We start from the raw sequence: 12,781 nt of genomic DNA, 5'->3' as shown, positions 1-12,781 counted from the left end.
GAGGTGGTGCTGGGCAGAGACAACTCCGGAGGGTGAGGAGGTGCAGGACACAGACGGCTCCGGAGGGTGAGGAGGTTAAGGTCAGGGACGACTCCGAAGGGTGAGGAGGTTCAGGGCAGAGACGGCTCCGGAGGGTGAGGAGGTGCAGAGCAGAGACGTCTACGGAGGGAGAGGTGCTGGGCAGAGACGGCTCTGAAGGGTGAGGAGGTGCAGGACAGAGACGGCTCCGGAGGGTGAGGAGGTGCAGGACAGAGACAGCTCCGGAGGGTGAGGAGTTGCAGAGCAGAGACGTCTACGGAGGGAGAGGTGCTGGGCAGAGACGGCTCTGAAGGGTGAGGAGGTGCAGGACAGAGACGGCTCCGGAGGGTGAGGAGGTGCAGGACAGAGACAGCTCCGGAGGGTGAGGAGTTGCAGAACAGAGACGGCTCCGGAGGGTGAGGAGGTGCAGGGCAGAGACGACTCCGGAGGGTGAGGAGTTGCTGGGCAGAGACGGCTCCAGAGGGTGAGGTGGTGGTGGGCAGAGACGGCTCCGGAGGGTGAGGTGGTGGTGGGCAGAGACGGCTCCGGAGGGTGAAGAGGTTCAGGGCAGAGACGGCTCCGGAGGGTGAGGAGGTGCAGAGCAGAGACGGCTCCGGAGGGTGAGGAGGTGCTGGGCAGAGACGGCTCTGAAGGGTGAGGTGGTGCTGGGCAGATACGGCTCGGGAGGGTGAGGAGGTGAAGGGCAGATACGGCTCCGGAGGATGAGGAGGTGAAGGACACAGACGGCTCCAGAGGGTGAGGAGGTGCAGAGCAGAGACGACTCCGGAGGGTGAGGAGGTGAAGGGCAGAAACGACTCCGGAGGGTGAGGAGTTGCTGGGCAGAGACGGCTCCGGAGGGTGAGGAGGTGAAGGGCAGAAAAGACTCCGGAGGGTGAGGAGGTGCAGGGCAGAGAGGGCTCCGAAGGGTGAGGAAGTTCAGGCCAGAGACGGCTCCGGAGGGTGAGGAGGTGAAGGGCAGAGACGACTCCGGAGGGTGAGAAGGTGCAGGACAGAGACGGCTCCAGAGCATGAGGAGGTGCTGGGCAGAGACGGCTCCGGAGGGTGAGGAGTTGCTGGGCAGAGACGGCTCCAGAGGGTGAGGTGGTGCTGGTCAGAGACGGCATCAGACACGTGGATGGGGATGATATAGTTCATGGGAAGATCCCTTTAAGGTGTCCATGATAGAGAGGAGTGGATAGAACCTGTTAATTACAGGGGGGGATCAGACACCATCCAATGAGCAGTATGAGAGCGTGTATCGGGGGTCAGGAGAGTGGTGGATGGCGCCATCTTGTGGCCCCTCAGTGCATTCCTATACTGGGTTACTTTTGGCACCCGGAGACTTGGCGGAGGCCCCGACACTCGTGATTAGGGCTTAGAGGAATTGTTCAGCAGCTCGTCCATCGTGAACCTCCGGAAGACGATCTTTTCGCACACCGCGTCCTTTCCGCATTCAAATAAGCAGGCGAAGGAGTGAGTGTACTGGCACACCGCCAGGTCCGAGTACCCGCTGGGACCCTCGTTGATGACCCACGGTGGGGTCCAGGTGGACGGCACAAGGGGTGATTTATTCAAGTAGACTCCTAAGTCCACGCGGCCCCGGCTGCTGGTGGGATGGGAGTAGAGGAGCCAGGACGTGACGCTATGCTGAAGGGGCGACTCTTCCCCGCCGTCCGCCTCGTCCTGAGTTGCCTCCGGAGGCCTGTAGCTCACCACACTGCCCTGGCAGCCATGAGGCGGCTCACACAGGCTTTTATTGTAGTGGGCATCTGTGAACTCCATGGACTGGGGGCTGCTGGTCGCCTCCACCCGGTAGCGCTGACCGGTCCTGGCGCTGCAGTACAGGAGGTCGTTGCCGCTGCTGCAGGTCACCTCGGCCACCTCGCACTCCCCTGTCTTCTGCCGCCACAGTCCGCTGCCCTTGTGCCAGCTCTCTCCGCGGTCGTCGCTGTAGAAGATGAATGAGTGGGGCTTGGTCTTCCAGGGGACGGGCAGGCCGCAGACGCGGGAGTGGATGTAGTACAGGTACGCGGGCACGATCAGCCTGCCCGACGGAGAGCAGACGCCGTGACCGGGGCCAACCGTCAAGGTGGCGCAGCTCTTCAGGTCCTCACCCAGGACCTCCTCCGTCACGTCTTTCGGTAGGCTCCACGATTGGCCGTGGTCGCGGCTGGTGACGTAGCAGAGCCGGGCGGCATTTCGGCCGGTTATGATTTGCCGGAACTCGGAGATTTCGCTTTTTACACAGACGAAGAAGAGGAAGACGGTGTCGGTGTCGGGATGGTACAGCGGGCAGGGGTTCATGGTCCGGTGCCCCGGTAACTTGGCGTGGCTCACCGGCATTGCGTCTTCCCACTAAGGAGGCAAAACAGATGGAGACGTTGGAAAGTCACAAGATCAGACGCGGAGAGAGGTGACATGAGGAGTCGGTACCTGCACCTCCCCGCGCTGCACCCGACCGCGCCGCACCACCAGGTACAGGGCGTGCTGATCATCGGGGGACGAGCGCTTCTCCGCCAAGGCCAAGAAGATGGAGGGAAGAAGAGCAGAGCCGGGATACGATACGTCACACCGCCAGGATCCTGCTGGAACAGGGTCACCGAGTCCAGAGAGAGCGCCCCCGACATGTCTGTACCCGAACCTGCAGGACAGCGGATACACGAGACTGACAGCCGAGAGCAACCTGTATCTAATCCTGTGTGATACTGAAATGTGTATCTAATCCTATCCTGTGATACTGAGCCGTGTATCTAATCCTATCCTCTGTGATACTGAGCCGTGTATCTAATCCTATCCTGTGATACGGAGCCGTGTATATAATCCTATCCTGTGTGATACAGAGCTGTGTATCTAATCCTATCCTCTGTGATACAGAGCCGTGTATCTAATCCTATCCTGTGATACGGAGCCGTGTATATAATCCTATCCTGTGTGATACAGAGCTGTGTATCTAATCCTATCCTCTGTGATACTGAGCCGTGTATCTAATCCTATCCTGTGTGATACAAAGCCGTGTATCTAATCCTATCCTGTGATACTGAGCCATGTATCTAATCCTATCCTGTGTGATACAAAGCCGTGTATCTAATCCTATCCTGTGATACTGAGCCGTGTATCTAATCTTATCCTGTGTGATACAAAGCAGTGTATCTAATCCTATCCTGTGATACTGAGCCATGAATCTAATCCTATCCTGTGACACGGAGGCATGTATCTAATCCTATCCTGTGTGATACTGAGCCGTGTATCTAATCCTATCCTGTGATACTGAGTTGTGTATCTAATCCTCTCCTGTGTGATACTGAGCCGTGTATCTAATCCTATCCTGTGTGATACTGTCTGCTGAGCCGTGTATCTAATCCTCTCCTGTGTGATACTGTCTGCTGAGCCGTGTATCTAATCCTCTCCTGTGTGATACTGTCTGCTGAGCCGTGTATCTAATCCTATCCTGTGTGATACTGTCTGCTGAGCCGTGTATCTAATCCTATCCTGTGTGATACCGTCTGCTGAGCCGTGTATCTAATCCTATCCTGTGTGATACCGTCTGCTGAGCCGTGTATCTAATCCTATCCTGTGTGATACCGTCTGCTGAGCCGTGTATCTAATCCTATCCTGTGTGATACCGTCTGCTGAGCCGTGTATCTAATCCTATCCTGTGTGATACTGTCTGCTGAGCCGTGTATCTAATCCTATCCTGTGTGATAACGTCTGCTGAGCCGTGTATCTAATCCTCTCCTGTGTGATACTGTCTGCTGAGCCGTGTATCTAATCCTATCCTGTGTGATACTCTCTGCTGAGCCGTGTATCTAATCCTATCCTGTGTGATACTGTCTGCTGAGCCGTGTATCTAATCCTATCCTGTGTGATACTGTCTGCTGAGCCGTGTATCTAATCCTATCCTGTGTGATACCATCTGCTGAGCCGTGTATCTAATCCTCTCCTGTGTGATACTCTCTGCTGAGCCGTGTATCTAATCCTATCCTGTGTGATACTGTCTGCTGAGCCGTGTATCTAATCCTATCCTGTGTGATACTGTCTGCTGAGCCGTGTATCTAATCCTATCCTGTGTGATACTATCTGCTGAGCTGTGTATCTAATCCTCTCCTGTGTGATACTGTCTGCTGAGCCGTGTATCTAATCCTATCCTGTGTAATACTATCTGCTGAGCTGTGTATCTAATCCTATCCTGTGTGATACTCTCTGCTGAGCCGTGTATCTAATCCTATCCTGTGTGATACTGTCTGCTGAGCCGTGTATCTAATCCTATCCTGTGTGATACTGTCTGCTGAGCCGTGTATCTAATCCTATCCTGTGTGATACTGTCTGCTGAGCCATGTATCTAATCCTATCCTGTGTGATACTGTCTGCTGAGCCGTGTATCTAATCCTATCCTGTGTGATACCGTCTGCTGAGCCGTGTATCTAATCCTATCCTGTGTGATACTCTCTGCTGAGCCGTGTATCTAATCCTATCCTGTGTGATACTGTATGCTGAGCCGTGTATCTAATCCTAACCTGTGTGATACCGTCTGCTGAGCCATGTATCTAATCCTCTCCTGTGTGATAGTGTCTGTTGAGCCATGTATCTAATCCTCTACTGTGTGATACTGTCTGCTGAGCTGTGTATCTAATCCTCTCCTGTGTGATACTGTCTGCTGAGCTGTATCTAATCCTATCCTGTGTGATACTGTATGCTGAGCCGTGTATCTAATCCTATCCTGTGTGATACTGTCTGCTGAGCCGTGTATCTAACCCTCTCCTGTGTGATACTGTCTGCTGAGCCGTGTATCTAATCCTATCCTGTGTGATACCGTCTGCTGAGCCGTGTATCTAATCCTATCCTGTGTGATACTGTGTGCTGAGCCGGATATCTAATCCTATCCTGTGTGATACTATCTGCTGAGCTGTGTATCTAATCCTCTCCTGTGTGATACTGTCTGCTGAGCCGTGTATCTAATCCTATCCTACGTGATACTGTCTGCTGAGCCGTGTATCTAATCCTATGCTGTGTGATACTGTCTGCTGAACCGTGTATCCAATCCTATCCTGTGTGATACTGTCTGCTGAGCCGTGTATCTAATCCTCTCCTGTGTGATACTGTCTGCTGAGCCGTGTATCTAATCCTATCTTGTGTGATACTGTCTGCCGAGCCGTGTATCTAATCCTATCCTGTGTGATACCGTCTGCTGAGCCGTGTATCTAATCCTATGCTGTGTGATACTGTCTGCTGAGCCGTGTATCTAATCCTATCCTGTGTGATACTGTCTGCTGAGCCGTGTTTCTAATCCTATGCTGTGTGATACTGTCTGCTGAGCCGTGTATCTAATCCTATCCTGTGTGATACTGTCTGCCGAGCCGTGTATCTAATCCTATCCTGTGTGATACCGTCTGCTGAACCGTGTATCTAATCCTATCCTGTGTGATACTGTGTGCTGAGCCGTGTATCTAATTCTATTCTATGTGATACTGTCTGCAGAGCTGTGTATCTAATCCTATCCTGTGTGATACTATCTGCTGGGCAATGTATCTAATCCTATCCTGTGCGATAACGTCTGCTGAGCCGTGTATCTAATCCTATCCTGTGTGATACTGTCTGCTGAGCCGTGTATCTAATCCTATCCTGTGTGATACTCTCAGCTGAGCCATGTATCTAATCCTCTCCTGTGTGATACCGTCTGCTGAGCCGTGTATCTAATCCTATCCTGTGTGATACTGTCTGCTGAGCCGTGTATCTAACCCTCTCCTGGGTGATACTGTCTGCTGAGCCGTGTACCTAATCCTATCCTGTGTGATACTGTCTGCTGAGCCGTGTATCTAATCCTATCCTGTGTGATACTGTATGCTGAGCTGTATCTAATCCTATCCTGTGTGATACTGTCTGCTGAGCCGTGTATCTAATCCTATCCTGTGTGATACTGTCTGCTGAGCCGTGTATCTAATCCTATCCTGTGTGATACTCTCTGCTGAGCCGTGTATCTAATCCTATCCTGTGTGATACTGTCTGCTGAGCCATGTATCTAATCCTCTCCTGTGTGATACCGTCTGCTGAGCCGTGTATCTAATCCTATCCTGTGTGATACTGTCTGCTGAGCCGTGTATCTAATCCTATCCTGTGTGATACTGTATGCTGAGCTGTATCTAATCCTATCCTGTGTGACACTGTCTGCTGAGCTGTGTATCTAAACCTATCCTGTGTGATACTATCTGCTGAGCCGTGTATCTAATCCTATCCTGTGTGATACTGTCTGCTGAGCTGTGTATCTAATCCTATCCTGTGTGATACCGTTTGCTGAGCTGTGTATCTAATCCTATCCTGTGTGATACTGTCTTCTGAGCCATGTATCTAATCCTGTCCTGTGTGATACTGTCTGCTGAGCCGTGTATCTAATCCTATCCTGTGTGATACTGTCTGCTGAGCCGTGTATCTAATCTTATCTTGTGTGATACTGTCTACTGAGCCGTGTATCTAATCCTATCCTGTGTGATACTGTCTGCTGAGCCGTGTATCTAATCCTATCCAGTGTGATACCGTCTGCTGAGCCGTGTATCTAATCCTATCCTGTGTGATACTCTCTGCTGAGCCATGTATCTAATCCTATCCTGTGTGATACCGTCTGCTGAGCCGTGTATCTAATCTTATCCTGTGTGATACTGTCTGCTGAGCCGTGTATCTAATACTATCCTGTGTGATACTGTCTGCTGAGCCGTGTATCTAATCCTATCCAGTGTGATACCGTCTGCTGAGCCGTGTATCTAATCCTATCCTGTGTGATACTGTCTGCTGAGCCGTGTATCTAATCCTCTCCTGTGTGATACTCTCTGCTGAGCCATGTATCTAATCCTATCCTGTGTGATACTGTCTGCTGAGCCGTGTATCTAATCCTATCCTGTGTGATACTGTCTGCTGAGCCGTGTATCTAATCCTATCCTGTGTGATACTATCTGCTGAGCTGTGTATCTAATCCTCTCCTGTGTGATACTGTCTGCTGAGCCGTGTATCTAATCCTCTCCTGTGTGATAGTGTCTGCTGAGCCATGTATCTAATCCTCTCCTGTGTGATACTGTCTGCTGAGCTGTGTATCTAATCCTCTCCTGTGTGATACTGTCTGCTGAGCTGTATCTAATCCTATCCTGTGTGATACTGTCTGCTGAGCTGTATCTAATCCTATCCTGTGTGATACTGTATGCTGAGCCGTGTATCTAATCCTATCCTGTGTGATACTGTCTGCTGAGCCGTGTATCTAACCCTCTCCTGTGTGATACTGTCTGCTGAGCCGTGTATCTAATCCTATCCTGTGTGATACCGTCTGCTGAGCCGTGTATCTAATCCTATCCTGTGTGATACTGTATGCTGAGCTGTATCTAATCCTATCCTGTGTGATACTGTCTGCTGAGCCGTGTATCTAATCCTATCCTGTGTGATACTGTATGCTGAGCTGTATCTAATCCTATCCTGTGTGATACTGTCTGCTGAGCCATGTATCTAATCCTATCCTGTGTGATACTGTCTGCTGAGCCGTGTATCTAATCCTATCCTGTGTGATACTGTCTGCTGAGCTGTGTATCTAATCCTATCCTGTGTGATACCGTCTGCTGAGCTGTGTATCTAATCCTATCCTGTGTGATCCTGTCTGCTGAGCCGTGTATCTACTCCTATCCTGTGTGATACCGTCTGCTGAGCCGTGTATCTAATCCTATCCTGTGTGATACTGTATGCTGAGCTGTATCTAATCCTATCCTGTGTGATGCTGTCTGCTGAGCCGTATATCTAATCCTATGCTGTGTGATACTGTCTGCTGAGACGTGTATCTAATCCTATCCTGTGTGATACTGTCTGCTGAGCTGTGTATCTAATCCTATCCTGTGTGATACCGTCTGCTGAGCTGTGTATCTAATCCTATCCTGTGTGATACTGTCTTCTGAGCCATGTATCTAATCCTGTCCTGTGTGATACCGTCTGCTGAGCCGTGTATCTAATCCTATCCTGTGTGATACTGTCTGCTGAGCCGTGTATCTAATCCTATCCTGTGTGATACTGTCTGCTGAGCCGTGTATCTAATCCTATCCAGTGTGATACCGTCTGCTGAGCCGTGTATCTAATCCTATCCTGTGTGATACTGTCTACTGAACCGTGTATCTAATTCTATCCTCTGTGATACTGTCTGCTGAGCCGTGTATCTAATCCTATCCTGTGTGATACTGTCTGCTGAGCCGTGTATCTAATCCTATCCTGTGTGATACTGTCTGCTGAGTCGTGTATCTAATCCTATCCTGTGTGATACCGTCTGCTGAGCCATGTATCTAATCCTATCCTGTGTGATACTGTGTGCTGAGCCGTGTATCTAATCCTATCCTGTGTGATACTATCTGCTAAGCTGTGTATCTAATCCTCTCCTGTGTGATACTGTCTGCTGAGCCGTGTATTTAATCCTCTCCTGTGCGATACTGTCTGCTGAACCGTGTATCTAATCCTCTCCTGTGCGATACTGTCTGCTGAGCTGTGTATCTAATCCTAACCTGTGTGATACCGTCTGCTGAGCCGTGTATCTAATCCTCTCCTGTGTGATACTGTCTGCTGAGCCGTGTATCTAATCCTCTCCTGTGTGATACTGTCTGCTGAGCCGTGTATCTAATCCTCTCCTGTGTGATACTGTCTGCTGAGCCGTGTATCTAATCCTCTCCTGTGTGATAGTGTCTGCTGAGCCATGTATCTAATCCTCTCCTGTGTGATACTGTCTGCTGAGCTGTGTATCTAATCCTCTCCTGTGTGATACTGTCTGCTGAGCTGTATCTAATCCTATCCTGTGTGATACTGTCTGCTGAGCTGTATCTAATCCTATCCTGTGTGATACTGTATGCTGAGCCGTGTATCTAATCCTATCCTGTGTGATACTGTCTGCTGAGCCGTGTATCTAACCCTCTCCTGTGTGATACTGTCTGCTGAGCCGTGTATCTAATCCTATCCTGTGTGATACCGTCTGCTGAGCCGTGTATCTAATCCTATCCTGTGTGATACTGTATGCTGAGCTGTATCTAATCCTATCCTGTGTGATACTGTCTGCTGAGCCGTGTATCTAATCCTATCCTGTGTGATACTGTATGCTGAGCTGTATCTAATCCTATCCTGTGTGATACTGTCTGCTGAGCCATGTATCTAATCCTATCCTGTGTGATACTGTCTGCTGAGCCGTATATCTAATCCTATCCTGTGTGATACTGTCTGCTGAGCTGTGTATCTAATCCTATCCTGTGTGATACCGTCTGCTGAGCTGTGTATCTAATCCTATCCTGTGTGATCCTGTCTGCTGAGCCGTGTATCTAATCCTATCCTGTGTGATACCGTCTGCTGAGCCGTGTATCTAATCCTATCCTGTGTGATACTGTATGCTGAGCTGTATCTAATCCTATCCTGTGTGATACTGTCTGCTGAGCCATGTATCTAATCCTATCCTGTGTGATACTGTCTGCTGAGACGTGTATCTAATCCTATCCTGTGTGATACTGTCTGCTGAGCTGTGTATCTAATCCTATCCTGTGTGATACCGTCTGCTGAGCTGTGTATCTAATCCTATCCTGTGTGATACTGTCTTCTGAGCCATGTATCTAATCCTGTCCTGTGTGATACCGTCTGCTGAGCCGTGTATCTAATCCTATCCTGTGTGATACTGTCTGCTGAGCCGTGTATCTAATCCTATCCTGTGTGATACTGTCTGCTGAGCCGTGTATCTAATCCTATCCAGTGTGATACCGTCTGCTGAGCCGTGTATCTAATCCTATCCTGTGTGATACTGTCTACTGAACCGTGTATCTAATTCTATCCTGTGTGATACTGTCTGCTGAGCCGTGTATCTAATCCTATCCTGTGTGATACTGTCTGCTGAGCCGTGTATCTAATCCTATCCTGTGTGATACTGTCTGCTGAGTCGTGTATCTAATCCTATCCTGTGTGATACCGTCTGCTGAGCCATGTATCTAATCCTATCCTGTGTGATACTGTGTGCTGAGCCGTGTATCTAATCCTATCCTGTGTGATACTATCTGCTGAGCTGTGTATCTAATCCTCTCCTGTGTGATACTATCTGAGGAGCCGTGTATCTAATCCTCTCCTGTGTGATACTGTCTGCTGAGCCGTGTATCTAATCCTCTCCTGTGTGATACTGTCTGCTGAGCCGTGTATCTAATCCTCTCCTGTGTGATACTGTCTGCTGAGCTGTGTATCTAATCCTGTCCTGTGTGATACTGTCTGCTGAGCTGTGCATCTAATCCTCTCCTGTGTGATACTGTCTGCTGAGCCGTGTATCTAATCCTATCCTGTGTTATACTATCTGCTGAGCTGTGTATCTAATCCTCTCCTGTGTGATACTATCTGCTGAGCTGTGTATCTAATCCTCTCCTGTGTGATACTGTCTGCTGAGCTGTGTATCTAATCCTCTACTGTGTGATACTGTCTGCTGAGCTGTGTATCTAATCCTCTCCTGTGTGATACTGTCTGCTGAGCTGTGTATCTAACCCTCTCCTGTGTGATACTGTCTACTGAGCCGTGTATCTAATCCTATCCTGTGTGATACTGTCTGCTGAGCCGTGTATCTAATCCTATCCTGTGTGATACCGTCTGCTGAGCCGTGTATCTAATCCTATCCTGTGTGATACTGTCTGCTGAGCCATGTATCTAATCCTATCCTGTGTGATACCGTCTGCTGAGCCGTGTATCTAATCCTATCCTGTGTGATACTGTCTCCTGATCCGTGTATCTAATCATATCCTGTGTGATACCGTCTGCTGAGCCGTGTATCTAATCCTATCCTGTGTGATACTGTCTGCTGAGCCGTGTATCTAATCCTATCCTGTGTGATACTGTCTCCTGAGCCGTGTATCTAATCCTATCCTGTGTGATACCGTCTGCTGAGCCGTGTATCTAATCCTATCCTGTGTGATACCGTCTGCTGAGCCGTGTATCTAATCCTATCCTGTGTGATACTGTCTGCTGAGCCGTGTATCTAATCCTATGCTGTGTGATACCGTCTGCTGAGCCGTGTATCTAATCCTATCCTGTGTGATACTCTCTGCTGAGCTGTGTATCTAATCCTATCCTGTGTGATACTGTCTGCTGAGCGGTATCTAATCCTATCCTGTGTGATACTGTCTGCTGAGCCATGTATCTAATCCTATCCTGTGTGATACTGTCTGCTGAGCCGTGTATCTAATCCTCTCCTGTGTGATACTGTCTGCTGAGCCGTGTATCTAACCCTCTCCTGTGTGATACTGTCTGCTGAGCCGTGTATCTAACCCTCTCCTGTGTGATACTGTCTGCTGAGCCGTGTATCTATTCCTATCCTGTGTGATACTGTCTGCTGAGCCGTGTATCTATTCCTATCCTGTGTGATACTGTCTGCTGAGCCGTGTATCTAACCCTCTCCTGTGTGATACTGTCTGCTGAGCCGTGTATCTAATCCTCTCCTGTGTGATACTGTCTGCTGAGCCGTGTATCTAACCCTCTCCTGTGTGATACTGTCTGCTGAGCCGTGTATCTAATCCTCTCCTGTGTGATACTGTCTGCTGAGCCGTGTATCTAATCCTATCCTGTGTGATACTGTCTGCTGAGCCATGTATCTAATCCTATCCTGTGTGATACTGTATGCTGAGCTGTATCTAATCCTATCCTGTGTGACACTGTCTGCTGAGCTGTGTATCTAAACCTATCCTGTGTGATACTGACTGCTGAGCCGTGTATCTAATCCTCTCCTGTGTGATACTGTCTGCTGAGCCGTGTATCTAACCCTCTCCTGTGTGATACTGTCTGCTGAGCCGTGTATCTAATCCTATCCTGTGTGATACTGTCTGCTGAGCCGTGTATCTAATCCTATCCTGTGTGATACTGTCTGCTGAGCCGTGTATCTAATCCTCTCCTGTATGATACTGTCTGCTGAGCCGTGTATCTAATCCTATACTGTGTGATACTGTGTGCTGAGCCGTGTATCTAATCCTATACTGTGTGATACTGTGTGCTGAGCAGTGTATCTAACTCTATCCTGTGTGATACCGTCTGCTGAGCCGGGTATCTAATCCTATCCTGTGTGATACCGTCTGCTGAGCCGTGTATCTAATCCTATCCTGTGTGATACTGTCTGCTGAGCCGTGTATCTAATCCTCTCCTGTGTGATACTGTCTGCTGAGCCGTGTATCTAATCCTATACTGTGTGATACTGTCTGCTGAGCCGTGTATCTAATCCTATACTGTGTGATACTGTGTGCTGAGCCGGGTATCTAATCCTATACTGTGTGATACTGTGTGCTGAGCCGTGTATCTAATCCTATACTGTGTGATACTGTGTGCTGAGCCGTGTATCTAATCCTATCCTGTGTGATACTGTCTGCTGAGCCGTGTATCTAATCCTATACTGTGTGATACTGTGTGCTGAGCCGGATATCTAATCCTATCCTGTGTGATACTATCTGCTGAGCTGTGTATCTAATCCTCTCCTGTGTGATACTGTCTGCTGAGCCGTGTTTCTAATCCTATCCTACGTGATACTGTCTGCTGAGCCGTGTATCTAATCCTATCCTACGTGATACTGTCTGCTGAGCCGTGTATCTAATCCTATGCTGTGTGATACTGTCTGCTGAGCCGTGTATCCAATCCTATCCTGTGTGATACTGTCTGCTGAGCCGTGTATCTAATCCTCTCCTGTGTGATACTGTCTGCTGAGCCGTGTATCTAATTCTATTCTATGTGATACTGTCTGCAGAGCTGTGTATCTAATCCT

General features: G+C 49.3%; 1 pseudogene; it reads right to left on the bottom strand.

Moving 5' to 3' along the window:
• Positions 1-1,386: 1,386 nt before the first annotated feature.
• Positions 1,387-2,645, bottom strand: LOC141249218 (sialidase-3-like; annotated as a pseudogene).
• Between the last annotated feature and the right edge of the window lie 10,136 nt (positions 2,646-12,781).

The sequence above is a fragment of the Phyllobates terribilis genome, unplaced genomic scaffold (assembly GCF_046119375.1).
Source record: "Phyllobates terribilis strain yellow unplaced genomic scaffold, ASM4611937v1 Scaffold_2__4_contigs__length_985480577, whole genome shotgun sequence".
Classification (NCBI taxonomy): Eukaryota; Metazoa; Chordata; class Amphibia; order Anura; family Dendrobatidae; genus Phyllobates; species Phyllobates terribilis.
This window is presented reverse-complemented; position numbering and strand designations above follow the sequence as displayed.